Raw genomic sequence first — 16288 nt, forward strand, 5'->3', positions numbered from 1 at the left:
TAGGGAAAGGCTTCTTAAATAAGACATCCAAAGCACAGTCAATATTCCCTAAAATAGACAAATGGGATTACATCAGACTAAGAAGTTTCTGCATGACGAAGACACAGTAATTATTATGAATAGACAGCCCTCAGAATGTGAAAATATTTTTGAAAATTATGCATCAGATAAGGGACTGATAACCAGAATACACAAGGATCTTAAGCAGCTGTTTGGAAAAAGTTGTTCAATCCTATGAAAAGATGGGAGAATGAGTTGAAAAAACCACTCTCTAAAGATGATATACAAATATTCAAAAGATATTGGAAAAAAAGTTCAACATCCCTCATCATAAGGAAAATGCAAATCAAAACAACGAGATACCACCTAAACGCAGTCAGAATGAGTAAGATTAAAAAAACAAAAATGATAAGTGCTGGTGGGGGTGTGGTGAAAGAGGAACTCTCTTACAATGCTGGTGGAAATGTAAATGATCCAGTCACTGTAGAGAACAATTTGGAGATTCCTCAAAAATCTACAAATAGAACTACCATATGATCCAGCAATTTCACTGCTTGGTATCTACCCAAAGGACACAAAAATTCTTAATCAGAAAAATACTTGCACATCAATGCTTATTGCAGCAGTATTCACAATTGCCAAGACATGGAACCAACCCATATGCCCATGAACAGATGAATGGATTGAAAAAGTGTGGCACATATACTTAATGGAATACTATTCAGCCATAAAAACCACCAAACTCTGGCTTTTGACAAAAAGTGGAAGACTACAGAAGATTTACTGCTGATTGAAGCAATCCAGGCTGTGAAGGAGAGACACCGTATGTCTCCACTTAATATAGTGAGTGTTCGCACTCTATGACTGAAACGTCTTGTTTTTTGTTTTTGTTTTTCTGAGAGGTTTTTTCGTTATAGGGCGCGTGTGCTTGCCAGACAGACAGAGAAATCACCCCCCCAGGGGGGATGGCCACGCTGCATCCCTTCTCCTCCATTCTCCTTTCGGGATCTTGGGTACACACGCACACGCGCCCGGCGTGAGTTTTAAGCCACTAGGTCCGGGACATGAACCGCGGTTGACTACGTGGGAGTCCAGTGACATAGCCATTACGCTAACTGCTGGTTCCCAGAGGCCTCTCTCTCTTTATCCCCCCTTTTTCTGGCACATACACAGTCCCTCTAGCATTAAAAATATTCAGAATATTATAAAAAGGTTAAACAGGATACGTAAAAATATAAGATAGACAAACACTCTTTAAAAGATTATGATAGTGCAATAAATTAATAAACTGAAATGATATAATCAAATGAGTTATGTTTAAACCTAACAGAAAAGATGTGAGCAAGAGGAGAAAACTAAGGAGATATTATGAAAACAATAAGAGATAAAATCAGGAAAAATTGCAGAAAAGTGATGGTGTATTTAAGATGGGCTGGAAAAGAGCACAATGCACAGAAATGAACAACGATGGTTACAGAAAACTTTTTTGACATCATGCACAAAAATACACTGAAAGTGGATCATAGAAATAAATCCAAAATAAGAACAAATTAATCATTGAAATAAAATACAGTAGCAACTCTTTTTGTTACCTTATGATAGTGTATATTTCTCAGTGACACTGAAGGTACAGACCATAAAAGGAAAAAACAGATAACTGGACTTCAAAGTAAAACATTTTTAAAGAACACAATTAAGACATGAAAATACAGCCACATGATATGAGACATTACATATCATATATCTGATAAGAAGATTGGTTCCATAATAGCAAAGACAACATATAACTTTAAAATAAATTATATGAAGCCCAATTAGAAATTAACTTGAATATATTTTTCAAATGATTATACAAAATTGACCAATAATCACATGAATGGATTCTCAGCCTTATTAGTCACCAGCTTTTCATTCAAGCAAGATAAACCATCTCTAGATATCTGTTATACAGCACTGTATCTAGAGTTAAATTCTTTATTAGACATTTTAAAAATTATTAAAAGGATAGATCTCATAGAAAGTGCTTTTGTCACACTAAGATAATATAATATACAGAGAGAAAAAAGATGCTATTATACAAAGATGGAAACTTGTCCTGAATTTTTAAGTTGCTCAGAAGCTCCAACTTAAAAAAAAAAAAGTATAAAACTTAAAATGGTAAAAATAATAATAATAATAATAATGCAAAAGAAACCTACTCCATGGTCATTATGACGGTTTAAAATAACACCCAGAAAGTACCAATTTTGGTGGGATGTACAGAATTTGGAGCTCTCATTTATGACTAGTACAGATCACTCAGAAAATAGTTTGGTACTTTCTTGCAAAGTTAAATATAAGAGTTATCACATGACACAGCAACTGAACTCTTTGTTATCTGCCCAAGAGAGATTAGAACACATGACCATACAAAAACTTTGCCACAAACATAAACATAAATAGTAGCATTATGCACAGTAGCTGACAAAATAATACAAAACATTCCAAATAATCATTAATAAATTGATGGATAACCAACCAAGTGTGGTATACCCATTCCTGGAATATTATTTGGAAATGCCAAGAAATGAAGTACTTTGGCCAGCAATTTAGCTTGCTGGATTCCATATGGCCAACTGTATGGTTCAATTCCCAGACCCAGTAGCATGCAACCTGCACAGGTATGTGCCTGGATTTCCAATCCAATGCAGAGATGGAGGAGAGAAGATTGAGGGGTGACCATGCCACACTGAAGAGGATTCTTTCTCTTTTTTTCTCTCTCCATTTTTCTGTCACATTCTGGCAAGTGCACACACTGTCTGTCAAATTAAAAGAAAAACGAAGGGCCAGCAGGAGCCATAATGATTATGGTGAGGGACTCATATGGCTGACCATGGAGCAAGTTCCAGACCCAGAAGCTTGAAACTCACACTGGGCATATATGTGTGTGTGCCAAAAATCCTGAGAGATGAATGGAGAAGAGATTGCTGCATGCTGTCCCCCTTGTGGGGTGATTGCTTACTTCTACATGTCTGTCTCTGTCTCCTCAGCGAGTGCACAAGCTCTATAGCAAAAATATCTCTAAAAAGAAAAAAAAGGAATGAAGTATCATACATGCTACAGTCTCGCCAATTTTTGAAAACATTTTGCTAAGTGAAAGAAGCCAAGCTCAAAAGATATGACTGAATTTATTTGAAGTGCTCACAATAGGAAAAGCCATATAAACATAAATCAGACTAGTACTAAGCAGAAGCTAGGGGAAGAGAAAACTCTGGAGAAGCTGCACAGGGATATAGGGTTTTGTTTTTTTTAGGATGATAATACATGCTGATGTCCTGGGGAGTATTTGGCAAAAGGTTCTAAAAACTTGTGACTAAACAAATCTCTCTTTTTTATTTTTAAAATTGTTCTATGTGATAAAGTGCTCACTAGAGAGGGAAATAGAGAGCACTCTCTGTGGAAGATGGTCACCCCACAATCCCTTCCTCAATTTCTCCTACCTTTTGAGATTTTGATCATTCATGCACATGTGCCAAATATGTTTCTCAAGTCACCATGTCCAGGACTCAAAGTACACAGTCAGTCATGTGGGACTACCTTAACCAATGCTCCACTCACTGGCTCTAAACACATCTCTTAACTGAGCAATTTTGTGACAAAAATCTGACTCAGAAAAATACGCAAATTTTATTTATAAAGATTAAATGCCTGTATAATGCTTATGGCCGCACAAAATTAGTCACAATAGAAATAGGCAACAATAAATAAGCAAGTGTGGCTTATCATGCTACATAACATCTGGTAGTCATAGAAATAATAACATAAATATGTATTTAGTGATATAACATTGTGCTGACAATAAATGTTAGAGATGTGATACCCATTTGCAAAGTCAGGTTAACAATGTGAGTCCACACTATGACTTTCACAAGTCCAGGAGTAGAAAATTCTGGCATCTCAAAACATTGTGCCTAAATATTCCCAGAAACTTCTCTAGAATAGGACCAGCCGATGGCATAATGGTTACATTACCCGACTCCCCTGTGAGTGCACTTGCCCTATAACAAAAACCTCTAAAAACAAAACCAAAAACAAAACAAAATGACCACAGTGCCTAGCTTCTTAAACTCACGCTGGGCATGCATGTCCAAGGTCCCAAGAGGAGAAGGAAGGTTATTTCTTGCTTTCTGTCTCTGTCTTTCTTGTAAGTGTACGTGTACTTTCCCTATAACAAAAATCATCTCTAAAAAAAATAAAAAAAAAACCCTGCCACAGTGCCTAAGTATTCCCAGAAACTTCTCTGGTCTTAGGAGAGGAGGCAGAATACAATTTTTGTCCTCCTGAAATGTAAAAATCAATAAATATTCCAGTCTGTGTTATACCCTGTCCTCATAGACAAAAACACACTCCTACTTTTTACCCAGAGTTCCTGATAGCACAGGTAATTTTAATGATTTATAATCAGTTTCTGCCACCCTAACACCAGTAGAGAAAAACAGTGGCTGCTACCAAATAAAACAATAATACATGCATAAGAATAATTGCTGCATATTTTATTTTGCCTAATGGTTAAAAGATAAAGAGGGAGAAACAAAATAGCTAAAAGGAATAGATATCAGGCAAGGAGAAGTCCTCCCACAGAGACAAGTCTTAGGTTCTACTCAAAAATGATAAATTCCACTATCACCTCTCTCCAGTGCAAGACCACTTATAGAAGTGACAAGTTCAAATAAGCCCAAACTAAATTAGTGAGGACAGAGACATCCATGGAAGTAAATTGCATATTGTCTAACCCTCTTCTGAGATCAACACATGTTGACAGAGTGAAGGTTTTAACAAGTATACTTCATTATTGCAACCAACAAAGTATGCACAGAACACAGGCTATCTGCAGGCAAACATCTCATTAGGCTTAACTATAGTAACTCAGCTATTACAGATGCATGAGACAGAGTTGCATAAAGATCAGATGTGAAGAAATATTTTGCATTTTCCCCAGGAGATGTTAGAAATTATGATCAAAGGACATTGTTCTCCTCCAATAAACTATCTACTGATTGTTTTTGACTCTGAGGTTCACAAGCCCGTATGTCTCGTATCTGACAGGATTAAATGACTGACTTTTTGTGGAACATGGTCTGTATAGGGCAGTGGATCTCAGACATTCATGACTTCTTTATAAGGCACTTTTCTACAATACCATCCGTAAGGCTCAGAGTTAGTCCCATTATGCTTCATGTGGAACTCACCATAGGGGCCTTGGCTGTAGGAGGGGCTGATTTCCCAGTGTTCTTACTCATTCTGAGCCTCACAATGACTAAATGTAGGGACAATGTTGATGGACTACATGACATACTGTAGTAAATTAATTTCTATCCTTTGTCTTGAAAGTATTGGAAAAAGAAAGGTAAAAGGATAACAGGGCAGGATATCTGAATTCACTATTCTGCATTTCTGTCACTTCTGTGCAGTTTTCATTATTCTCAGTGGTATTAATCTCACATGTGCCCACTCACATAAATGTGTAAACTACACCCCACCTGCAAACTGTATGATAGTTATAAATTCATCTACATATATGTATACATATAACCAAGAACTTACCAAGAATATTGAAAAGTTTTAGTTGGACTCATCAGAAAAGATTGCTGAACTATGTATCCTACTTTATCCAAGACATAAAGATGGAAAAACCCACCCAGTACCAGATCTCCATCTTTGTAGAAACTTGGCTTTTTGTGTTGAAAACAGCCCTCAGATGGCAACTCGCTTGCAGTCTGTAAAGGCTGTGCAAGTAGCAAGAGACAAATCAGAGAAAATGACATGCCAAAGGCTGTTTAATACAGAGACAAAGCCCTATGTACGTGCTGAGCTAAGAAGATGGAGCTGGATCATGTGTACGGGCTCAGCCCTCTGCAGAAAGAACACTTCTATGAAGAACACAGATGACTCCCAGTTTCACAGTCTGCCTTCAATCTGTACAAAGAATGCACCAGACTGGCATGGCAGACAAGGGCATGACTCGGAGCATAAAAATGGCATTTATAAGAGACTCACAGTGTTGAGACTCCCCCTCAGTGTCATTGTCTGAGCAGTTCAGGCTCACTGTCTTTTCACTGTTTTGCTTCTGTGCCATTCAGGAGCTCTGGGGATCTCCTCGCCCTGGGGCTCTGAACCTGTCACCCTACATTCTGGTGGAAAAACAGTTTGAATAAAAACATATTTTGGACTTCTCCTATCATCTGGCCCCTATGATTTCATCATTGCCTACCAAGACTTTGGAGTTCACCCCATATTGAGACAATGAGCTCTGAAATTTTGTGTCCAAGAGAGATCAAGAGTGATTGTGTCAGAGGACTTCTCCTGGGGATTAGGATGAGCTTTTTGAAAATGGCATTAAAATCAACAAAACACCTACTGGCATAATTCTACCTGATGCTTTTGTAAGAAAGAGAAGAGCTGATATCAATTATTGATAGTTTCCTCAGCAATATGAAAAGTACTTTATTACTACATTCAACATCACTCCAGGTCTGCAACACCAATGTGAGAAAAATGGTTTTTATGATATACAAAGGATGAGGCGACATGCTATGATTAGAGTATCCTTTCCCTCAATGCTCCACAAAATTAGTCCATAGACTCAGCCTAAAGCCTTGTGCTCCAGCCATTGTTAATTCAGGCACCAAGTCCTCATCATTACAAAGTTTAATGTGTCATAACTAAAAGAAACTCTCTTCTTGACCCAGTATTTACCTCTTTTATATCTCCTTTCTTCTACTGGTCTTTACAAAAAAATGTGATAATTTTCTTATTTATAATACTAATAGTTTGACTATACATTTTATATATTTATGATACAAGAAAATGTTTTGATAAATGTAAAATTTAGAAAAAGGCTAAATCAAGCCATTTAACATACACATTACCTCACAACTTATTTTTCTGTGGTGAAACACTTAATATCTATTCTTCTACCTTTTTCAAGAAGATAGTATAATGTTATTTTTCTTATTTATAATACTAATAGTTTGACTATACATTTTATATATTTATGATACAAGAAAATGTTTTGATAAATGTAAAATTTAGAAAAAGGCTAAATCAAGCCATTTAACATACACATTACCTCACAACTTATTTTTCTGTGGTGAAACACTTAATATCTATTCTTCTACCTTTTTCAAGAAGATAGTATAATGTTATTAAGTACATAACATACAATGGTCCCTTGAACTTATTCTTCTTGCCTAAGTAAAATTTTATGCTCTTATAAACATTTTTCAAGCTTGTCCACTTGGAGCTTCTAGCAACTGTCCTTTTACATTTTGTTTCTGTGACTTTATTATTATATTATTATTAAAGCATGACCACCTCCATTTTGAATATGACTCCGTTTCTCTTTCCTTTTCCTTGTAACCCAACTCATACATGTCTCCTAAAATTCCTCACTGAATGCTTATCACCAGTAGAACAACACTGACATTCATCCCTGTCTTTCTAACCTAATACTTATCACCAGCAGATGTGTCATTTATAAACCTCCCCCCGCACCTCTGCTTCAGGGTTGTGAGGTTTTGGAATGACATGAATTCTCTTGCAGTTGCTGGCTTAATAAATGGCTCCTTAATTTGGCTAAAACTGGATGTCCTCTTATTCTCATGCTAATTTGAATACATTTTAGAGGCCCCAGCGAGATTGTACCTACACATCTAAGAAAGTACAGGCCTTGACTTATGTGAAAGCAGTTAAGAAAAGCCAAAAAAAGTGAACTGTCAGGAAGGACAATTATTAGATAGTTATAATTGTCTGTGATAAATGACACATCTGCTGGTGATAAGTATGAAGACTTAATACTTATCAGTATTAAGACTGAAATAAAAGGTTTAAAGAAACCAATTATAACAAAGAAAAAAAGTGTTTATAACCTATGGTACACAGTAAAAGCAGTCATAAGAAGGAAGTTCTTGGCAATTAGTGTACATAAGAAAAAAATGGAAAGATGGCAAATGGACAAGCCAACATCTAATGTCATGATTTAAAGAACTGAATAAACAAAAATTTTAAAAAAGAGGAAAAAAATAGACAATAAAAAAGCTATACAGAATATAAATAACACCAAAGCTGGTTCTTTGAGAAGATAAAATTGACACATCATTAGCTAGAACAATCAAGAACAGAAAAAATAAACTAGATAATTCGAATCAGCCCTTGACCTCTCTGGGCTCACCTGAAAGTGGAGGTGAGAGTGGACACGAAAGTCAACAGTCATTGAGAAGTTAGGAGAACCCAGATGTTCCCCAGTCCATGCAGAGTGCACCCACTGCCTACTGGAGAGAGTACAGGCACAGCTGGGTTCTCCTAGGAACTGAGTTCAGCAGTTCCCAGCTTGTGGTGCCTCAAAATGTTGGACCGGCTTAAGGCTTAATACTTATCAGTATTAAGACTGAAATAAAAGGTTTAGAGAAACCAATTATAACAAAGAAAAAAAGTGTTTGTAACCTATGGTACACAGTAAAAGCAGTCATAAGAATTAGCAATTAGTGCTCACAAGAAAAAAAACAAAACAAACAAAAAAACAGGAAGGTGGCAAATAAACAGCCTAATGTCATGATTTAAAGAACTGAATAAACAAAAATTTTAAAAAAGAGGAAAAAAATAGACAATAAAAAAGCTATACAGAATATAAATAACACCAAAGCTGGTTCTTTGAGAAGATAAAATTGACACATCATTAGCTAGAACAATCAAGAACAGAAAAATAAACTAGATAATTCAAATCAGCCCTTGACCTCTCTGGGCTCACCTGAAAGTGGAGGTGAGAGTGGACACAGAAGCCAACAGTCATTGAGAAGTTTGAAGAACCCAGATACTCCCCAGTCCATGCAGAGTACACCCACTGCCTGCTGGAGAGAGTGCAGGCACAGCTGGGTTCTCCTAGGAACTGAGTTCAGCAGTTCCCAGCCTGTGGTGCCTCAAAATGTTGGACCAGCTTAGGACCTATCTCCAGCTCACCACTTGTCCTTTCTGAGAACCTTAGTGTGAACTCCTGCCACCTGGGGTCCAAGCCTTGGCTCTTCATTCAGAGGCTTGGTGGAGTACCTCCAAGGTGGCTTTTCCTTGGGGAGTAGGAAGTGACTCCTCCTACAGGGAATTGGCCAGTTCAGTTATACCTATGCTGTTGGCATTTGCCAAGTGAATGCAGCAGTGTATCCCACCTCTGCTTCTGAAGTGTAATTCCCACCATCCACATTCTAAGGGTGGGTGGACAGGACACATAACCTTCATGCCAGGCCTTTGCACACTTTGTCACACTCCCCACACTCCACACTTTTGGAGTGCCATCCTCCTCTCCTCCATCTGAGGAATTCCTTCTCACAGGGCTCAGTCCAGGGCTCTTTTTCAGTAAATCTTTCCAGATATCTGTCCCATAGGACCACCCCTCCAAGTCTCTCATGCAGTCCCCAATGATCTGTGTAAATAAAAGCATGTATTGGAACTTGCAGTTGTTGTGGGGCCAATCTCTGGGCAACTCATGGTAGCATGGAAAGCCTTTCCAGCCAGGCCAGGCTCCCAGGATGGCCTGACCCCTGGGCCCATCTGATCCTCTGGACCTGTCTAGACCTGTTCCACACATTTTCCACCTTCTGGGAGCACTGGGGGAGGAGCCCAGGTATTTTCCCCCAACTGAGCCCTGGGCCAAACAGGGGAGACCACCCCAGTGGTGGCTTCACTCATGCAGCCTGGGACTGCTGCACAGTGGCACCACATGCATCGCTCCTTTTCAGGTGACTAAAGCTCAGGCTGGTTGGTAGCCAGAAAATGCTAGGTGATGGGCAGGGTATGGGAGCTGCACAGGTGATTCAGGCTCCAGTGTAAACCAGTTGAGTGTACAGAGCTGGCTCGTGGAGGTTCTGATATAGCAATCTTGAATCTTGCAGCATGATTTGCCAGAATGGGCATTTTTCCCTGGGAAGTTCGCAGCCATCTCTACTCTGAGAGTGCTCTGTACTACCTGGGTAGAGGGACTACTGTGGGAGAAGGTGGCCAGGGGCACAGGAGCTCTTATGGACTTTGGGGACAAACTGCTCTCTTCTTCCTACAGTCTTTAGAAAAACACCTCCTCCCACCAGTGCCCAGCACAGAGCTGGCTCGTGTAGGTTCTGATATAGCAATCTTGAATTGAGAGATTCTTGCAGCATGATTTGCCAGAGTGGGCATTTTGCCCTGGGATGTTTGCAGCCATCTCTACTCTGAGAGTGCTCTGTACTACCTGGGTAGAGGGACTACTGTGGGAGAAGGTGGCCAGGGGCACAGGAGCTCTTATGGACTTTGGGGACAAACTGCTCTCTTCTTCCTACAGTCTTTAGAAAAACACCTCCTCCCACCAGTGCCCAGTTGACCATGAAATGCAGCTGCCTGTGCGCTGTGGTTCCTTGCACTCAGTGTGAGCACCATGGCAATTCTACCTTGGAGCTTCAGCCTGCAGCATTGCATCCTGGTGAGAGGAGGGTAGGAAGAGACAGAGGAATATGGCAGGGAATGGGCCTGATAGATGGGGCCTTTCCAGCAGAGTGAGTTCCTCTGTGTGGAATAGTTGGCGAGTATAAGTGGCACTGATGGCTGTGTGCAGGTTCTCCTGTCTCACAGGGGTCACAACTGAATCCAGCTAGGCTAGTCATAGGGTACCTGGAGTCACAAAGCCACCCCCAAAATATATTAGTTGGGGAGCCTGCAGAGGTATCCTTTATAGCCTATTTTCTTTACTCCCCAGAGGCATCTTGGGAAAGACACTAGGGAGGAGCTGAGTTTCCTAATCCCACTGCTATTCCTCAGATCCTGTACAGATAAAATATTCCTAGTACTTGTTACCAAACATAAACTAAGTTCACTCTCCCAAGTGTCAAAATCAAGCTGTAGCCAGAAGGTATGATGAAGGAAAGGGTATGTGCAAAGCAAGCAGGGCAAGGCGGCTCATGCTGGAAAAGCCAGATCTCCCTAAGAGGTTTCCCATGCACTTTGTTAGCATATTTTTTGCCTTTTTTTAAAAAAAGTTTTGTTTGTATTTTATTTTGTTTGCTATAGGGCATGTGTGCTTGCCAGAGAGAGAAAGAGATATAGAGGCCGAGAGGAAAAATGTGAAATCACCCCAGCGGTGATAACCATGCTACAGCCTCTTCCCCTCCATTCTCCTCTTACTTTGGCATGCACAAACATATGTCCTGCATGATTTTTTCAGATCTGAGACTCAAAACGCAGTTTCCCATGGGAAACAGGGATCAAGTGCCTTAACCTCCATCACACCTGTTGGCCTAAACCCACATGCATTTTTAAGAGTAGGTGTCCCAAGTACAAGACTAATGTGAAGATTGTTTGCACCCAGATAGAGCCAGGAGCCAGGACAAGCTAATCAGCAGCCATCTATATCTGAATTCTGAGAAGCCCTCTTCAGGGATTAGTACTAGTGAAGACCTTCTGCCCAGACTTCACCCTTGTGCCCCAAGATCTAGCCAGGAGCCAGGTTAGAGCACCCTATTTATTCTTTCTATCTCTCTCCATCTCTCTACAAATATTTTTATTTTAAATTTTTAAACTTCTTAGCTTTCTGTTGCTCTTTTATCTTGCAATTCTTACCTTTCTCCCTGCTCTCATTGGACAAGCAAATCAGCAACCATCTCTATCTGAATTATGAGTGGTCCCATTCTGTTTTCATTTTTTGCTTAAAAATATATTTCTTTTTTAAAATTGTTTTTGTCTTTTCCTTTTCTTTTCTTTTTCTTTTTACCTTTCTCACTTTTCTGCTCAGCCTCCAACCTCTAATTTTCTAGGCAGATCTAGGTGCTCAGTAGCCAAATATCTGAATACTTTTAGCGTCAGATTAATCCTCAATTTCATTGAATTGCCTGCACAAAGGAAAAAAAATAATGGTACTATTTGGCAATTACAGGCCACCTCCTCCTGCATGCATCTGAACGCTCAGATTTAACTCTAAAACTAGGAAAAAAATGTATAATTCATCCGAGGCATCAACGAGGCACAAGAAATATGAGAAATCAAGAAAATACCTCTCCTCTAAGGGAAAAGTATAACTACCCTTTCTCCACAGACCATACAAAGGAACTCATGGAAATTTCAGATAAAGAATTTAAAATATTCATAGTGACAAAGCTAATAGAGATGCAAGAGAAGAGAGATAATGAACTCCAGAAAATTCAGGAGAAAAGAGAAAGTCAGTTCTAGATCTTGCATGATCTGGAAGAGGAGATGTACATCATAAAAAGAATCAAATGAAATTGTTAGAGATGAAGACTGTAATACAGGAAATCAAAACCTCTCTTGAGACTATCAAAAGCAGATTAGATCATGTAGAGATCAAATATCAGATGTAGAAGATAGAACCTCTGACATAGAAAAATTCAGCAAAAAGACTGAAAAAACAACCTGAAAAATGAGAATAACATAGCATTAAATGCCCAAACATCCAGATCATCAGTACCCCAGAAGGTGAAGAATCTAGTAAAGGCATTAATAATCTATTCCACAAAATCCTGGAAGAAAACTTTCCAAACTTTTAGAGGCACTCATATATCCAGACCCAAGAAATACAAATGACCGCACATACAATCAACCCAAGAAAATCTTCCCCAAGTCACATCATAGCCAGATTGACTAAGATCACAGACAGAGACAAAATACTAAATTTGGCAAGAGAGAAACATCAAGTTTCTTTTAAATAATATCCCATCAGGCTAACATCAGACCTCTCATGAGAAACAACGCAAGCAAGGAAAGAATGGAAAAATATATTCAAAGTGTTAAGTGAAAAACAATTTCAACCAAGAATACTATACCCAGCAAGATTACCTTTCATATGGGCAAAAAAGACAAAAAACGTTCTCAGATGAACAAAATCTGAAATAATTTTCCAGTACCAGACCGGTTCTCCAAGAAGTGCTGAACAAAGTGCTGCACAAAGTATTATACCGGGAAAACTAAAGTTGGACACATAGAAATGAGAGTACAGAAAACAAACAAGAGAACGGCCAACCTATTGGTAGGGACAAGTCTGGAGTTAAATGTTAACGTTCAGAGTTTAAATGAAAAGATCAAAACATAAAACACTGCAAATTCAATAGAAGAGAGATTAATTACATGAAACTGAATAAGTAACATAGTATTTTTTTTACTTTGGACTAAAAAACAACTGATTTTCTTTAAGGCTTTGATTTCTGCATTTAAGGAATTCTGTCTTCTCTTTAAGGTTGATAAGTTCATCTACCTTCTATTTGAATTGAATTATAACCTTTTTCTGGCTTTGAGTTTTATGTAAATTTCTCTTAACACGTTTTAATTTTGATCTATTAAAACTAAAACTGTTTTCCTTGAAATTAAAAAACATGTTAAAAACATCTATTAGTACCCATTTAATGACTGGAGTAAGCTATATAGCTTCAGCTAGGTGCTACTTTATAGTTTGTTCACTTTATTCATTCAAGTTTACACCTAAAGTCATGTGTTCATAGATATGCATATATCAGCTGTGCTTGCTATTGAAAGCTTTTAAGTTAATTAAGATCCTTAGTGAATCAATAAAAAAAAAAGAAAAAAAAAAAAAAAGGTATGGAAAACAACTGTAGATACCAGAGATAGTGTGGGAGAAAGGGGAGAAATGGAAGAGGGCAACAGGTAGGACATAAGGGGGGAAAAAAGCAAAATACATAAGAAAAAGGAATAGACAATTATTTATTGACAATAACATGTATGGTAATGTTCTTGATTGAGCCAATATACAATGTATTCTGAATGGAAAAAATATCATTTTGTATTTTGTATTAATGTACAGTGAATGAATGCAAACAAATAAAATAAAATTTTAAAAAGGAAAAATTATCTGTCATTGAAAATGTGTATGATAATATCTTTATCTGGACTAAAATACAATGTATTCATGTTGGCAAAATTCATTTTACAAGATGTAATGGCATACAATGATTGAAATATAAAAAAGTAAAATAAATAAATATAATAAAATTCAAACATTTAAAAAGAAGAAAAAATATAAAAAAGAAAGATGGTTTAAAAAAGATTATTTCAAAGGAGCAGGTTTATTTCATGGACTTTGTCGATTGATGGGATCTTTGGTAATCTTTCCTACTCTGGAAGGGGAAAAACATTAGGTTTCTGGCACCATTCAGCCTGGGGTCTGTATGCTCAAGGCCAGAGTTTCCATTCTGCAAAACATCTTGAGAATTTAAGTTAAAACCTTATCTTTCCTCTAAGTCAGAATTTCAGAAATATCATGGCTTAAATTATTTAATTACCATAACCAAAGTCTGAAGTCTTAATCTGCCCTTTGACTTTTAGAATATAAATGCACATGGTAAAATCTTTTTTTTTTTGGAGAGGTTTTAGCTATAGGGCGCGTGCGCTCGCCAGACAAACAGAGAGAGACAGAGAGATAGAAAGCGAGAAATCACCCCCCAGGGGGGATGGCCATGCTGCAATCCCTTCTCCTCCATTCTCCTCTCACCTGGCATGAGTTTAAGCCACTGGGTCTAGGACTCGAACCGCAGTTGACTATGTGGGAGTCCATTGACATAGGCATTGCGTTAACTGCTGGTCCCCATGCTAAAATCTTTTATCTGAATGACATGCACCTTATACATACTGGGAAAAAACATGTTTCAGGCTGTAAAAATGTACAATGATTAAATAAAATTATAAGAAATATATAAGACCAGGAGGTGGCACAGTGGTTGAGGGCACTGGACTCCCATATGACTGACTATGGTTTCTGCCCCAGACCTGGTGGCTTGCCCCAGACCTGGTGGCTTGCTTTCTCTCTTTCTCTCTCACTCTGATCAAATTAAATAAATAAATAAATAGATAAAGTTAAATAGAATACATAATTATTTTTAAAAAAGAAATACAAATTAACCTTGCATTCTGGGAATGCAAATTAGTACAGCCACTGTGGAAAACAGTGTAGAGATTCCTCAAAGACCTACAAACAGAACTACCATATGACCCAGCAATTCAACTCTTGGGTATCTACCCAAGAATAGAAAAGCACTCAGTCAGAAAAACACTTCCACATGCATATTTATTGTGGCATTATTATTCACAATAGCCAGGACTTGGAACCAATCCAAATGTTCATAAACAGGTGAATGGATTAAAAAAGTGTGGCACATATGCGCCATGGAGTACTACTCAACTATAAAAAAAAAGAGAATATGTAAGATTTTCTGTTAAGTGAAGCAGGCTAGGCTATGAAAGAGGAGCATTGTATGTCCCCACTTAATATATACTGAATGTCTGCACTCCATGGCCAAAACAGAAACATTGGACTGTATAAAAGCATGAAGAGCAATTGTAGATACCAGAGACAGTGTGGGAGAAGGGTGGGAAATGACATTCTAACCCTTTCAGAAAATACTTTTCGTTCAACCCTTGTTGATTTTCACCTCTGGAAATTTTCTTTTTCTTTTTTTTTTTTTTTTTTTTTTGCTCAAAAGAAGGGAAAACTGAGCACACAGTCTAATTTCAGGGGTTCCTGCTGTGTTCCAGTTCCCCCTGTTATTTGGTACACATATCCAGTGTGAGTTTAAATCTGCTGGATCTGGGACTTGAACCATGGTGAACTGCATGGGAGTCTATCAACATAACCATAACACCAACTGCTGGGTCCAGGATTTTTAAAAAATAATTAATTATTTTTCTTCTTTTTTTTTTTTCCTTTTTTTCTTTTTGTTTTACATTTAGTCACTGCACATCTTTACAACACACAAAATTAATTTTACCACCTTGAATTACACTGCATATGGGCTCAGTAAAAGATATTATCATACACATTATTTGTTTTTGCTTTTCTTCTCTTAAGAGGTTTTTGCTATAGGGCATGTGTGCTCGCCAGAAAGAGAGAGACAGAAAGTGAGAAATCACCCCCCAGAGATGATGGCCATGCAGCAATCTCTTCTTCTCCATTCTTCACTTGGGAACTTGGGCACACGTGCATATGCGCCCAGCATGAGATTAAGCCACCAGGTCCAGGACTTGGGCCACAGTTAACTACATGGGAGTCCAGAGACATAGCTATTATGCCAACTACTGGTCCCCATACACATTATCAGTAGACAATTTTCCATTTTTGTGGGGAATCAGGATTAAAGGAAAGGAAAAAGGGTACGTTCATTTGAACTATACAGAATCCTTGCTTTTAAATTTTCATTACCATTATGTTTGCACCAGCTTCCACTGTGTAGATGCAAAATCTGAAAGCACATCTAATTTCCATACATGCAACAAA

General features: G+C 38.1%; 1 pseudogene; it reads right to left on the reverse strand.

The window, feature by feature from the left end:
- The window catches only part of LOC102502574 (vomeronasal type-2 receptor 26-like), a 65814-nt pseudogene extending 56198 nt beyond the window's left edge, over positions 1-9616 (reverse strand).
- Between the last annotated feature and the right edge of the window lie 6672 nt (positions 9617-16288).

The sequence above is a fragment of the Tupaia chinensis genome, unplaced genomic scaffold, assembly GCF_000334495.1.
Source record: "Tupaia chinensis unplaced genomic scaffold, TupChi_1.0 Scaffold000037_21, whole genome shotgun sequence".
In the NCBI taxonomy this organism is placed as follows: domain Eukaryota; kingdom Metazoa; phylum Chordata; class Mammalia; order Scandentia; family Tupaiidae; genus Tupaia; species Tupaia belangeri.